The sequence below is a fragment of the Dermacentor albipictus genome, unplaced genomic scaffold (assembly GCF_038994185.2).
Source record: "Dermacentor albipictus isolate Rhodes 1998 colony unplaced genomic scaffold, USDA_Dalb.pri_finalv2 scaffold_17, whole genome shotgun sequence".
Classification (NCBI taxonomy): Eukaryota; Metazoa; Arthropoda; class Arachnida; order Ixodida; family Ixodidae; genus Dermacentor; species Dermacentor albipictus.
The window spans coordinates 4,055,309-4,067,347 of record NW_027225571.1 but is presented as its reverse complement, the minus strand read 5'-3'; the positions used below and the strand labels follow the sequence as shown (position 1 = coordinate 4,067,347).

At 43.7% G+C, this 12,039-nt stretch overlaps 1 long non-coding RNA gene and 1 pseudogene across 1 annotated transcript; both read left to right on the top strand.

Annotated features, from left to right (window-relative positions):
- The first annotated feature begins 1,480 nt into the window (after positions 1 to 1,480).
- Positions 1,481 to 1,659, top strand: LOC135901137 (U2 spliceosomal RNA; annotated as a pseudogene).
- A 4,912-nt stretch (positions 1,660 to 6,571) lies between these two features.
- On the top strand, positions 6,572 to 8,003 carry LOC135896206 (uncharacterized). Its single transcript, XR_010562632.1, has 2 exons — positions 6,572 to 6,657; positions 7,610 to 8,003. It is a non-coding gene; the product is annotated as an uncharacterized lncRNA (long non-coding RNA).
- Positions 8,004 to 12,039: the final 4,036 nt, after the last annotated feature.

Sequence of the window (12,039 nt, the reverse complement as noted above, 5' to 3'; positions counted from 1 at the left end):
TATTCGTGTAGCACTGAATTATACCGCTAGTCATGTTTCCTTGTGCACGGCCCGCTAAATGGTGCGCTGCGCGAACGAGACAACAGCTCGCTTCGCGACGCCGTCGGCGGAAGTACGTACCCCGAAAAATGAAAACGCGAGAAGCAAAAAAAAGGAAAAAAAAGAAGGCGGAGCCTGTGGCGTATGCCTCACGCGATCCTCGAGGTCGGGTATGGGAGAACGCAGGTAAGGAGTTTCGCTTGCGTAGGCTGACGGGGCGAGTGGAGAGAGCGTCTTGCTTGCAGTAAAACACGTTGGGGAGCTAGTTGGTGCATAGCTTTCAATAGGTGACGCGCCAATAGTGACGGCACACACGAAGGAATACAGACAGGACAAGGCGCTTCCTGTCTGTATTCCTTCTTGTGTGCTGTGCTTGGCAGTGGAGCCCGCCTGCTGAAATCAGGGATTCGCCGCACTGAAATATTTCTATCTCGGCTATTGATGAGCCGATTTCAAAACTTTTTGCGGCCGAACGCTCCCTAGAGGACACGTAACAATGTCCAGCGTATAACCCAAATTTGCTATGGGGCCTGGTTAAGGGTCCTTTAAAAAACAAACGCCAATGAAAGCCCCTCGGCAGCCGTTGCTGCCTCTCCTCCTCGCCCTCTCATTTCGCTCGTGCGTCTCATAGTCTTGGCGGAGACCGAAATTCACTGCCGGGAAATGGCCAGGGGGAGGTTTGGAATGCTGGGTGCCGTACGTATCCGCACTGCAGTGACGGCATTTGACCGTGGTTGCAGGAATTTCTGACTGTCGTTGTGGCAGCAGCACCGCATCTCTCTCGTCATCGTCGCTGCTCTAATTCGCTTGCATTTCGATATTAGCCTAAAGACAGACAGACGTTTGTCTCCTTATACGTAAGGCGCTCCCATCTCCGCGGCACATCTAAAAATTACTTCATCGCCTCTCTCAAACTGTTGCGCGAGTGTCAGAATCTGTTCACGAAGCGTCAGATAGCGTTCCAGAGCGCGTGCTCCAAATAGCTGAGCAAGATGCGGCCACCACGCGGCAAGCGCGAGGTCTGCGAACAATGGTCGGTTCCGCACACCATCAATTTTGTTGCGTGAGCAAGTGGCCAAAGGCGAGAGCAGATGCGTCGATGAGCGAGAAGAAGACTCCGCAGCGGTGGGTGTGTTTGTTCACACCTACTGCTGCTGCTGCGCGCCCGGATCATTCTCCTAAACACGGGCGGCAGCAAAATTTCCAAAGCCAAAAAATAGTCTCAGCATCAGAATCTTTAGCACACAACACAGAGTTGACATAGAATTTCGCACAAAGGTGTACCAACTGGTTCGCCGTGATTGCCGCCCCGAGGAGCCGGAGGAAACCAGACACAGGGGACGTTTCGACGGGACCGCCACTACGGCACAGCGGAGGGAAAGGGAAGAAGATGCGCAAGCGCTTGGAACGACGACAAAGAGAGGGCGGTGCGAACGCACACATGGCTGACGCCGGTCAAAGTGGAGTATCTCTTCTTATTAGCTTAATATCTGATACGGGTTTTCTTTGGACCAAATGTGCTAAGTTTATTTTTGCATGTTGGCGGAGTTCTTGAAGCCTGCTTCACCTGCGCCGCGGGTCGGCCCGGTATTGCACCCTCTCCGGGATGAGCGTACATGCAGAACAAAAACGCACGGTACCTTAGCCATAAGCATGCTTCACTGTAAGAATTTGGCGGATCCCACGCACTGTGGGAATCGAGGTAAGCTTAGCTTAGTATGCTGTTTGCTTTATTGACGTGACAGAAGTGTTAAGTCTAATTGAATTATGAGGCTGTACGTAATAAAGTTTATCATTGTATGTACACATTGTATACACACATTCTCGATCTGCACCACGTTTCCATGCGTAGCGAAGAGGCTTCTGTTCCGCGCGAAGCTTCTTTCGGGCCTGGGTGTCCTTGACACTGAATGCACGCTACGGAGCCATTTTGCTGGCGCTTGAGTTTGCCTGCTCCTTCTGCACACGTGGCCAGCACGCTGTTGAGACGCCAGCTCCAAGCGCTCTCTTCAGGCTATGGAGGATTGTAATGTTTACTCTATCACAGCGAAGCACGCGACCTCCACAGCCCAGCACCTGCATTTTTGTCGCATAGGAAAGCAAGCCCAGCTCGTGCCGTACGCGGAAGCTACGAAACGCTGCCGTGGTGGTGGCGACCGCGATGGATGGCTGTATGGATGGATGGATGCTATGAGCGTCCCCTTTGGAACGGGGCAGTGTGTTGCTGCACCAAGCTCTTGTTATTATATTGGCTTATGTCCTACCTATGTTAAAAAGAAAAAAAGGAAAAAAAAACTTCCACGATGAATTCCCATAACGAAACTTTCTGAACCCCTATTGTGAACTTTGTTTATGCATGCGCCCGTTGTTAGTCGTATCCCTACTGTTCTTCCACCAATCTTTCAATCGCTGCGTACTAATATTTACTACGGACATGTTTACTTTCGCCCTGTTCTCGCTGAACCCAAGAGCTTCATGGAGGCCAGATATTCCAAAATCGACCGCTGGGCATATATCTTCACATTCTAATAAAGAATGCTGCATCGCTTCCCTATAGCTTTATACCGCAGGAAGCAAATGCTTCTTCTTCTTACTTATATCTCGCTTTATAAGTGCCTGTTCTAAGGCATCCTGATCTCGCTTCGAAAAGCAATGAGCTTCCCTTTGAGTTATTAATTGTTCCTATCCTGATTTCGTTTTTTCCTCTTAAGTTCTTACTCATGGCAGGTTTCTTTTCCATTGCCGCCACCCATGAGATTATCTTAGCCTATTTGACTTTCTGCTTGATGTTCTTTGTTGCCATGTTATTCACCATACAGGTTGCATACTTGCTGGTAAGCTTGCTAGCTATTTTCCTCCACGGTGAATCAATGTTCTTCCTGCACACATACGTGAAAAGTCTTCCAACCATTTACTTTATCGCATAGTCATCAGTCGCTCCGCATAATCCATTTTACTGTGGGCTTCTATCACTTCAAAGCTTGGCTAGTTCATATCTCCCTGCACAGCTTTATTTGTAGTCTTCCCGTGAGCGCCCAATGCGAGGCGTCCTACTGACCTTTCCCTTACAAAAATGAGTTTATACTCTCTGTAGAAAGTTTATAGACTTTTTATAGACGACCTTGGCTTTCTAGTGATTTGGTATTTTGTTGATACAAAGTCTACAGAATGTATATGGACGAAAGTCGATAAGGTTTCTATTCTGTTTTGTCCACTCGCATTCTATACACGGTCTATGGAAGGAAGTTGTTAAGACGTTTGTTTCTTTTTGTCTACTTCCCTTTTATAGACTACCTATAGACGAAAGACAATATAGCCTCTATTTATTTTTGTCTACTCGCAGTTTATAGATTGTCTGCAGACAAAAGTTGATAATCTTTCTATACCTTTTTGTCTACTCCCATTCTATAGTCGGTCTATAGAAAAAAGTCGATACGATGCTTGTTTCTTTTTGACTAATTCCGCCCTATAGATTACCTGTAGACAAAATCCGATACAGTCTCCATTTATTACCGCCGATGAAGGCCATAGGGTGGGACGTCACCAAAGGTCATGTTAGGTTGAGCGAACAGCGCGTATACTGATTGTGGTAAGGCGTGAGATGAACTAGAAAACAGCCGATACTGTAAATTTGGTTAAAACACGTTGGCGGGCGAGTTGGTTAGAATGCATGATAGAGTGCAGAGTTAGTGAGCTTGTGATAGAGTTCTGTCGCGCTTATACACTCTATCATCAATACTGTAAAAGTATTATTGCTTCAGGTTTACATTCAGTCTATAGATTGACTATAGACAAAAGTCGTTAATTTCTGCCTAACCCATGTGCGCTGTAACCAAGCGCCGGTACAGGTGGATAATTCGGAGCTACGTTAGATATAAGCCATTGAAGTTGCAACAAGCTGTTCGAAGATTTCGAAGAAGTATACAACAAGCTTATCACCACAAAAATCACTTAGCATGTTTTTATAAGTGATGAGGGTAAAAATACAGTCATTTTTTCGCTCTCTTTATTAGGCTGGGGCGTAGAGGCGACGCTTGATAGTCGTGTCAGAGACGTCACCCAGCCAGAGGCTGTTCTTAATTTCCCGAGCGATAAAGGTCGGGTTTTCAGCAGCCGCCGCAACAATGGTCATGTATTCAGCTTCATTGGTCACTGTTTGCCGGGCTTTACGGGGAGCATCCGCAATTCTTCCATCCTTCTTGTAAGCCTGGACTATTCCATTCACAGTTTTCAGTGGCCTTTTTGTCATCTACGATATAACCCGTTGAGAATAGTTTTGTAGGCACAGATCTACAATGCGTCGTCTTTCTTTTTCCGGTACCCGCGACATGGCCAGTTTCCGAAAGTGCACCGGGGAAATAAAATCCTGCACTGTTACAGTGTTTTTGTCGCCGAAGTGCCCCGGCAACCGACAATTGAACAAAATGCAATTCATCATGCAAGTCGATAGAAATGCGTTTAATAGAAACGCCTCTGGTGTCTTTCGATTTGACGAGTAATCCCAGATTATTTAACTTGTGAGCGGCCAGTCACACACTTGAGCAGCCGTTGGCTGCACCACATCACCATATTAAGCTAAAATGGAGTAGCATGACCTTAGCCAAAAAAAAAGGGGGCGAGGGGGGGGGGCTCGGCGGTAGATCCGGCTGACGCCCATGGTCAGTTAAAATGTAGACTGGCCCGAACATAGCAATCTGGCTTGGGCCGGGCTTGGCTTTTACAAATGTCGAACCCATTGGCCGACCACCGGCATGCTGTCGGCAGACGACACCGGGCCGGCTTCATGACCACCGGTTTAATTATCGTGGCCACGTTCGTCCAACACACGGACCGGCCACTTCCCCATGACGGCAACAGCATCGCTTGTTCAAGGCAAGGGTTCCTGTGCCGTATTCATATTTGGGTTTTACCCACTCAGCCTCGCCACCCCCCTAACCCCTAAAAAAAGAGAAATCAATTCCTCCTTTTCTCCAAATTTATCCGATGCCCCCCTATATGGCGTAACGCAGAGGCCATGTGCCGCTTCTGGACGCATACCGCACAATTATATGCTAGTGAGAATATACATATTACCTATTCCGAGGAAGTACTGAAATGAAATACAAGCGAGTAACGACTTAATTACCCGGCAAGACGTAATTTAAGCTAGAAAACAGACATGTAGATTATAGATTTTCCACTTCAATTACGCGGTCGGGCAAGGCCTGACTGTCCGAACGTGGGAGCGGCCCGCAGCGCGCTGAGTCGCGTACCTCAGGACCTTATTAAAGTTTTGCATCCATTCATCCATCCATTCAATTACCTATTCAAAACGGACAGAAAGGGCATTCGCATGCGGGGTGCATCGACTCCAAGGAGCAAAAAAACAAACAACCAAATAAACGACGGTGCCTCATGTTTCACTCCACCTAATCAATGTAATCAAGTAACTGACCGACGATTCCTCTAAATAAGAATGCGACTTCTCACGTCAGGTAGCCGTCAAAGGATCGGCACCGCTTCGGCGATTTTAACCAATCTGTGACAACAAAAATATGATGTAGAAAGATGATTAACTAGGCCCTCAAGGCTCATTCAAATTTAAACCCGTGATGTCATAGTGAGCTGGTGCGGGAAATTCAAAGAGGCGTCGCCACCTTTATTTTGTTATTCCGCTTTTTCTGGCTCACCAAGTGTCCTATCGGGGTAAGAGTGGTGTTTTTGATATTGTAGAGAGTAGTTTACTGATACGGAAGAAATAATTTTTCTCTTTAGTCAACCAGTTTCCTAAAGCGAGCTTCGCCGCACGATTATTAAAGTAAACTTAAAAGGGTAGGAATGCAAGCTAGTTAGTACGAATCCAGTACAGAACACAGACACGGGAAGAACACAGGACAGCGCTTGTCCCACGTCCGTGTTTTTTTTTTTTTTTTTTTCACTGATGGCTTTAAAGTTAGCTTCGCCGCTACACGACCGTGTTATGCGGTAAAGCGTATGAACGCCGTGAAGGTAATTTTGGTTTTGTATCCGATGGCACTACGCAGGCAATTTTCGCCCCAATTTCCTTGGAAAACAAAAGGCGCGGTTGAGAATCCGGTAAATACCGTGATGGAGACATTGTGCGCTACCGTTATTGCTTGAGAATCTTCCTAGGGCGGTCCGAAAATAGGCGTTTTCGACAGAAGATAGTGTGCATTCAACGCATTCACTGTTCCCAAAGCTCCGCCGAGGCGGACGCTGCCACTAAAGGGGTCGTTATTGGGGTAACTATAGGGGTCAGGCGCGTACGTGCTTACTGGTTAAGTTCGAATCATCTGGTGAATGCCAATTTTGAGATAGAAATAACGCACGTTTGCACCCGTAAAAATGCTTAGGCACCAGCCGGGACCTTTGGTCGTGATCGAATTAACTGGAGTCAAATTTACGGAAGTCTACTGTACCTATTTTTCTTTTTTTCATCTTGTACTCCTCTTTTCACATGCCTTTTCTTTTTTTTCCTGCACAATTTTCTTTCTTTTTCTTTCTATTCTTTCATGCTTTGTTATACACTTTTTCAGATAGCACTGTGGAAGGAGGACCCACTGGAGGTCAAACAAATGTGACTCTTCGAAATGAACATGTCTCATACATTATCACTTGGTAAATATTTCATACTTTGCTATTGTACTCTGAAAGTACTTGAGTATACTGATTTATTCATTAATTCTCACTCAAGTCCTTCGCATTGCAGAGAGGAGTGGATAATATAGAAATGCAAACAAATGAAAAATCAATGGATTACAGTGTAGCACAATTACAAAATTCACTGACGATGGGTGTCTTGAAAACGGTAGTTGAAGTAGATGACAGAAACAGAAAGGCGGTTCCAGTAGGTGCTACCTTTCATAGTAAAATAATCAGCACTTATAAATTGTTGTGCTTAATTTGTCGAACCCTCAGTTGTATTGCTTGTGAACTGCTATAGGCAGAAACGTCCTGCCTTCATTCTGCATCTCTAGGGTATAGAACACACAGCACATATGCATATCCCACCCTCCTATTTGTTTTCTATATTAATGTGCAGCAGTTGTTATTGCTTTCTTTTGTATTATGGTAGTTGGGTGGAAGAAGCACTTATAAAATGCTCTACGCACAAAGCTAAATGTATATATGATTAAATTTTTATTCTCAGCTTCATGAAAGGGATAAATGAATGACAGATGAACAGCTACAACACTGCAGCAAGAGTGTACGTCTGGTTCATTTTCATTACTGTTCATTTTCATTGTGGCAAATGGTCACTGTTGAGGATAACATCGCCATGATGATGTGCAAGCCAATGAAGAATAGAATTGGAATGTCATTGTTATATTATTCATGGCCTTCGAAGGTTCTTGCAAGTCTCATGTGTATTCACTTTTGTTTACAGTTAGGCAGCCATGCTTTCTGCATTGTACTTCTTGAGGAACATTCAATAGTGACTTACATCACAAGTTGCATGCTGTGTGGAGCTCTGGGCTTTCTCTTTTTTTTTCTTGTATGTTGTCTCGAAATATGTTTTTCGCTCTTCAGAAGCAGTAACTAACCACACAAAACATTCCTCCTGTTATAGGTACTCACTGAGTGCTGCCACTACGTTTCTCTGGTACCACAAGTACATTCGTCATCGGCCTCTCATGTGATGGCTGCGAAATAATTGGCACTGGCAGCGTGCATGTCTATTGAAGATGTTATAGGAAAATGTGCCGAGGAAGTCAACTAGGCAAAGCTGTAAAACAGGTGTTGTGCATATCTGAATTAGTTAAATAAAAATCATGTCACCTAGCATTCTGTTAGCATTTTTGTGTATGCAGCCAGACTATCTGTGCTTGAGAGCATGCAAAAGGTGGGGAGAAGGGAAGTTACAGCTATGTGGTGATGACGGAGGGGCATTGTCCTTCCTTGCCTCGGTAACATTTTGTTGTCATGGGATAAAAGGCAGATATAAATAAAAGAGAAGCCCTGGACTTCAGCAACTCTTTGATTCCTTTACTACAAACAACAGTTATGAACTCAACAACTCGATATGTTTTGAAACTCCCAGGCGATATAGAGGACAAACTCTTGTTACTGCCATAAAACTTGGAGATAATTCCACTGCCATTTGAAGTATTTGAAATTTCTAGACAATGTTAAGGAACTCCCTTACAATTTGAAGAAGTATACAGCTTACATAAAACAGCTGGCAAGTGCAGTCTACACTACTATTCAAGTCCGTTTAGCAAGCTTTCAGTGAGGTTATCTTTATCGCAGTGTTGCCACAGCTACTGATTTATCAGTAGGTCTACTGTTTTTTTTTTAATTGTTAGTGAATCATTGATAAGTTCTATAATCTACTATAAAACGATAAGTTTTATAATCTACTATCAGGCGATAGTGAAATCTACTACTTTTTCAACAGATACCTGCTAAAGTGCGATCAACATTTACTGCGCTTGAGCAATGAGTGTAATGTGCTTTTTTTTTTACTCATAGACTTAAGCATAGTCCAAAACGCACTGAACGCTTCAGACTTCAGGTACCAGAGGACGTATTCTGAGATGATCACTTTAGGTGATATACTATTGCCTCAGCCATCATGCGCCCACTGATTGGCTGGTTGGGCAAAATCGGATGAGCTGATTGGCTGATTGAGCACTACGTCATGCAAAGGTGGTAGTATTGCCAAAAGTGATTGTCTGATAATATTTCCCCAGGTGTCATCTGAGGCCCTTCGAATGCTTTTGTAAAGGTAGGAACAAGGTACCTTTTACAGCGAAGCTGTTTAAAGCTAGAGTTGTGTGTATCTTCTTTCTGTGTCAACACAATCGTCCCGAACCACGCATCCTGAACCACGCAGGCCCTCCGAGAACCTACAGACATGATAGCGTCAGATTGTAATTAATACACAAGAAAACGTAATTTTGCTCAGGGGAAACTCAAGCATAAAGCCCTTTACCAGCAGCCGTTTAAGGTCTGTCTGAAAGCAGGAGTGGCGCGGCCCGGCCCGCTCACTTCCTTGAAACGCCATCAAAAATAAAGCTTGCCTTCATGCATAGCGCTTGCCGCCAATGTTCCCAGGAAAACGTTACGGTAACATAAGCTGCAGTTGCCAGGAAGAATCAGAAGCAGTCAGGTATCTTTGACAGTTATCACATTCCACTCTTAAAGGCGAAGCTTAAGCGTCCTTCCATAGGTAAATGTTTGCCCGTACGTTTTGTCATGATGACCACCGATCAAGATAATAAATGTGTTGTTACCTTTGTTCAAAGTTCTGTGTCACATCTGTGTCGTGTGCTAAACAACTTCGCTGGTTATCCACCTTCACGGAGTGGAATGGCTCATGGTTTCTTTAATCGTAATAATTTTTGAGGTTTGCTGTGTGCTGTACTGAGTTACTGTTTTGCATATGGCACATTGTAAAACTAACAACAAGCATTGAACCCATGTCGATAAAAACTTTGTTTAAAGTACCTCTTTTGCGAACACAAGAAAATTTCCGATTTACCGATTTCTACAAATTTCTTAACAATCTACTACTATATTTTAACGACATGTGGCAAACACTGCAAGTTTACGAAAGTCATCTTTACTCCTGGTCAGTGGCGTCACTGTACTCGCGGACAACTTTCTGTGGCAATGAAGGGAAAACTACTGAGGCAAAATGCGCACAAGAGAAAGTGCCTCTGAAAAGAGTCTCGTATTTTCATCAACGTTCGGTTAAGCTCGAGAAGAGAAAACATAGACACCTTATTAGCAGCAGTTAAATAGGACAAAACACACCACTGAATGTAAAAGTTTACTTATCTTGCGGCTTTTCCCTTCCACGTCTGGGCAAATGTGAAACCGTCACACATATGGAAGCTGCATCGATTCAGTGTCTGTTCCGAGCAACCAAAGCACTATCAAATGCTCGTGGACTACTTGGCGCGGCAACACATGTGCAGAAGCTCCGCCGCTGTGGCTTTCCCTTCATTGCCACAGAAAGTTGTCCGCGAGAGTAGGATAAGCAGCACCTGGGGTGATGGCTTTCTGTAGCCCTCCCCTTCTCTCATTTCAAACAATGAAGCACAATTTTGTCACCATGGCATGCTTCAGCATGGAGTTTGTTCCACAGCCAATGACTAATTATTTCTATTTCTTTTTTAAATATCCAAAGTAACGAGTGCACAACTCCCAATTCAGCACATCACATTGAAAGTGCATATTTACATGTTTATTTTGTATTAACAGGCAGAAAAACAGGAGTGCATTTCTTTTATTTTAAAAAAGAACACTTCTAAAAAAGTAAACAGGCAAATAGTTTGCATTGGATGAATGTCCACATTAACATTGTCAAAATAAATGTGCACATAAAACACAGGAATTGCAAACTTTGGGCATGTCTAAAGACTTGTAACGATATTATATGCATGTGTATCCATAGCCATGTGTGGTGCACATGTATTGCAGACGTAGCAGTGTGTGCAAGGAAAAGGAAGTGAATTGAAAGAAGCACCTCAGAAGGAAGGAGAAAACTTGAAAGGAGAGGAAAATGAAGATGAGCCAGAAATGGTGGGCAACTAAGTGAAGAATACGGTCTCAGTAGAATGTGTGGTATATTAAAGAAGCGCTTGTAAGAAAATTAAAGCACAACTTTACACTAATGTCTCACTATCCACTAGCACAGTTAGTCCCTGTGGGGAAGTATTTCTACAGCAGTTAAAATGAGTGCTACACAGGTGTATCTGCATAACAATTTGTGTGCCTGACGTCTCTAATGTTTTCTTCACTTTAACTCTACATCCTAAAACACCCTAAGTCATTAAACTTTGCTAAGAGCACCCTCCTACAAATTTCCATTCTTTTCTTTTTCTGTAGTCAGTATATAGTGCCACTGAACTGAGCAAAAGGTGCTTGGTGCCTTTTTATTTCATTGTTGATTGCCATTTCGCGAAGCTTGAAGCTGTGTAATTGTATTTTCAACCTCTGTGCATATCTGCTTGGATCTTTTTTTTATAGTAACGTCGTACTGTGCCTATAGTAAAGTGTAATGTACAAAAAAACAGAATCAGCTTATTTCGTAGCCCATAATTGCCGCTCACAGTAAAATGTGCTACCACATGACTGATGGGCCTATTTGTGGCCTTTGTATGCAATTTAAGTGGTGCCATGTCTTGAAACTAAATTTGAAGTCTCTCCAAGGGCCCATATAGGAAGCAGGTAACGTCTGTCACGTATATGTGAAGTGAACAGAATGCATTGTAATGCACTGCTAAAGGTAGTAGTGACACATAATGAAGCATTGACCTTCATGAGAACCATCTTGGGTTTTGTTCTCCAAGACCCTTTGTGGCATGTATGCTGAGCTATATGTGGCTTTCATTTTCACCTCTAGCAGTTTCTCTACTGTACGCCATATGAAGTCCCAGAACACAGGTGTCACATCCCATATTTTTAGGAGCGCAGTTGCAGAACTCTCTGTGACCTCATTGTTGGCAACATAACTCTATATCTTGTAATGGCTCATACAGAATAGCCACAACTTGTACGTAAGCAAAATGCAGTCTATTGAAGAGAGATGAAAAGCACCACCTTAATTATTCCCAAAAAATTGTACTGGTATATGTTACCACACTTTGGAATTAAGTTGAAGCAAAACATGTTCCTAACTTGCATGCTTGCGGTTGTCTCCAGTAGTGCAAAGCATTTCACGGTGTAATTTTTGCTTTTTTGCTCACAAAAAGCTTTGCGTGGTTGCATTTAGTTCTCATATGCATGCCTCTCAACTGCACATTTATTGAAGCTGCATGCTTTGGTGAGGCTGCTGCAGATTTCTGAGCTACCTGTTGTCATCTTTTCGTGTAGGACTTATTTACCTCCGCTTCATTCACTTGCAATTTTTTTGCCGATTTGCTTTGATAGGTACTGTAACAATCATTGCCAACATTCGTGTGACGTTTTATTATCAATATTGTGAGCATTTTGCCCTTCATTCAAACAATGAAGCTATTTGCTAAGCTGGGCAACTACCGCTGAAACTAT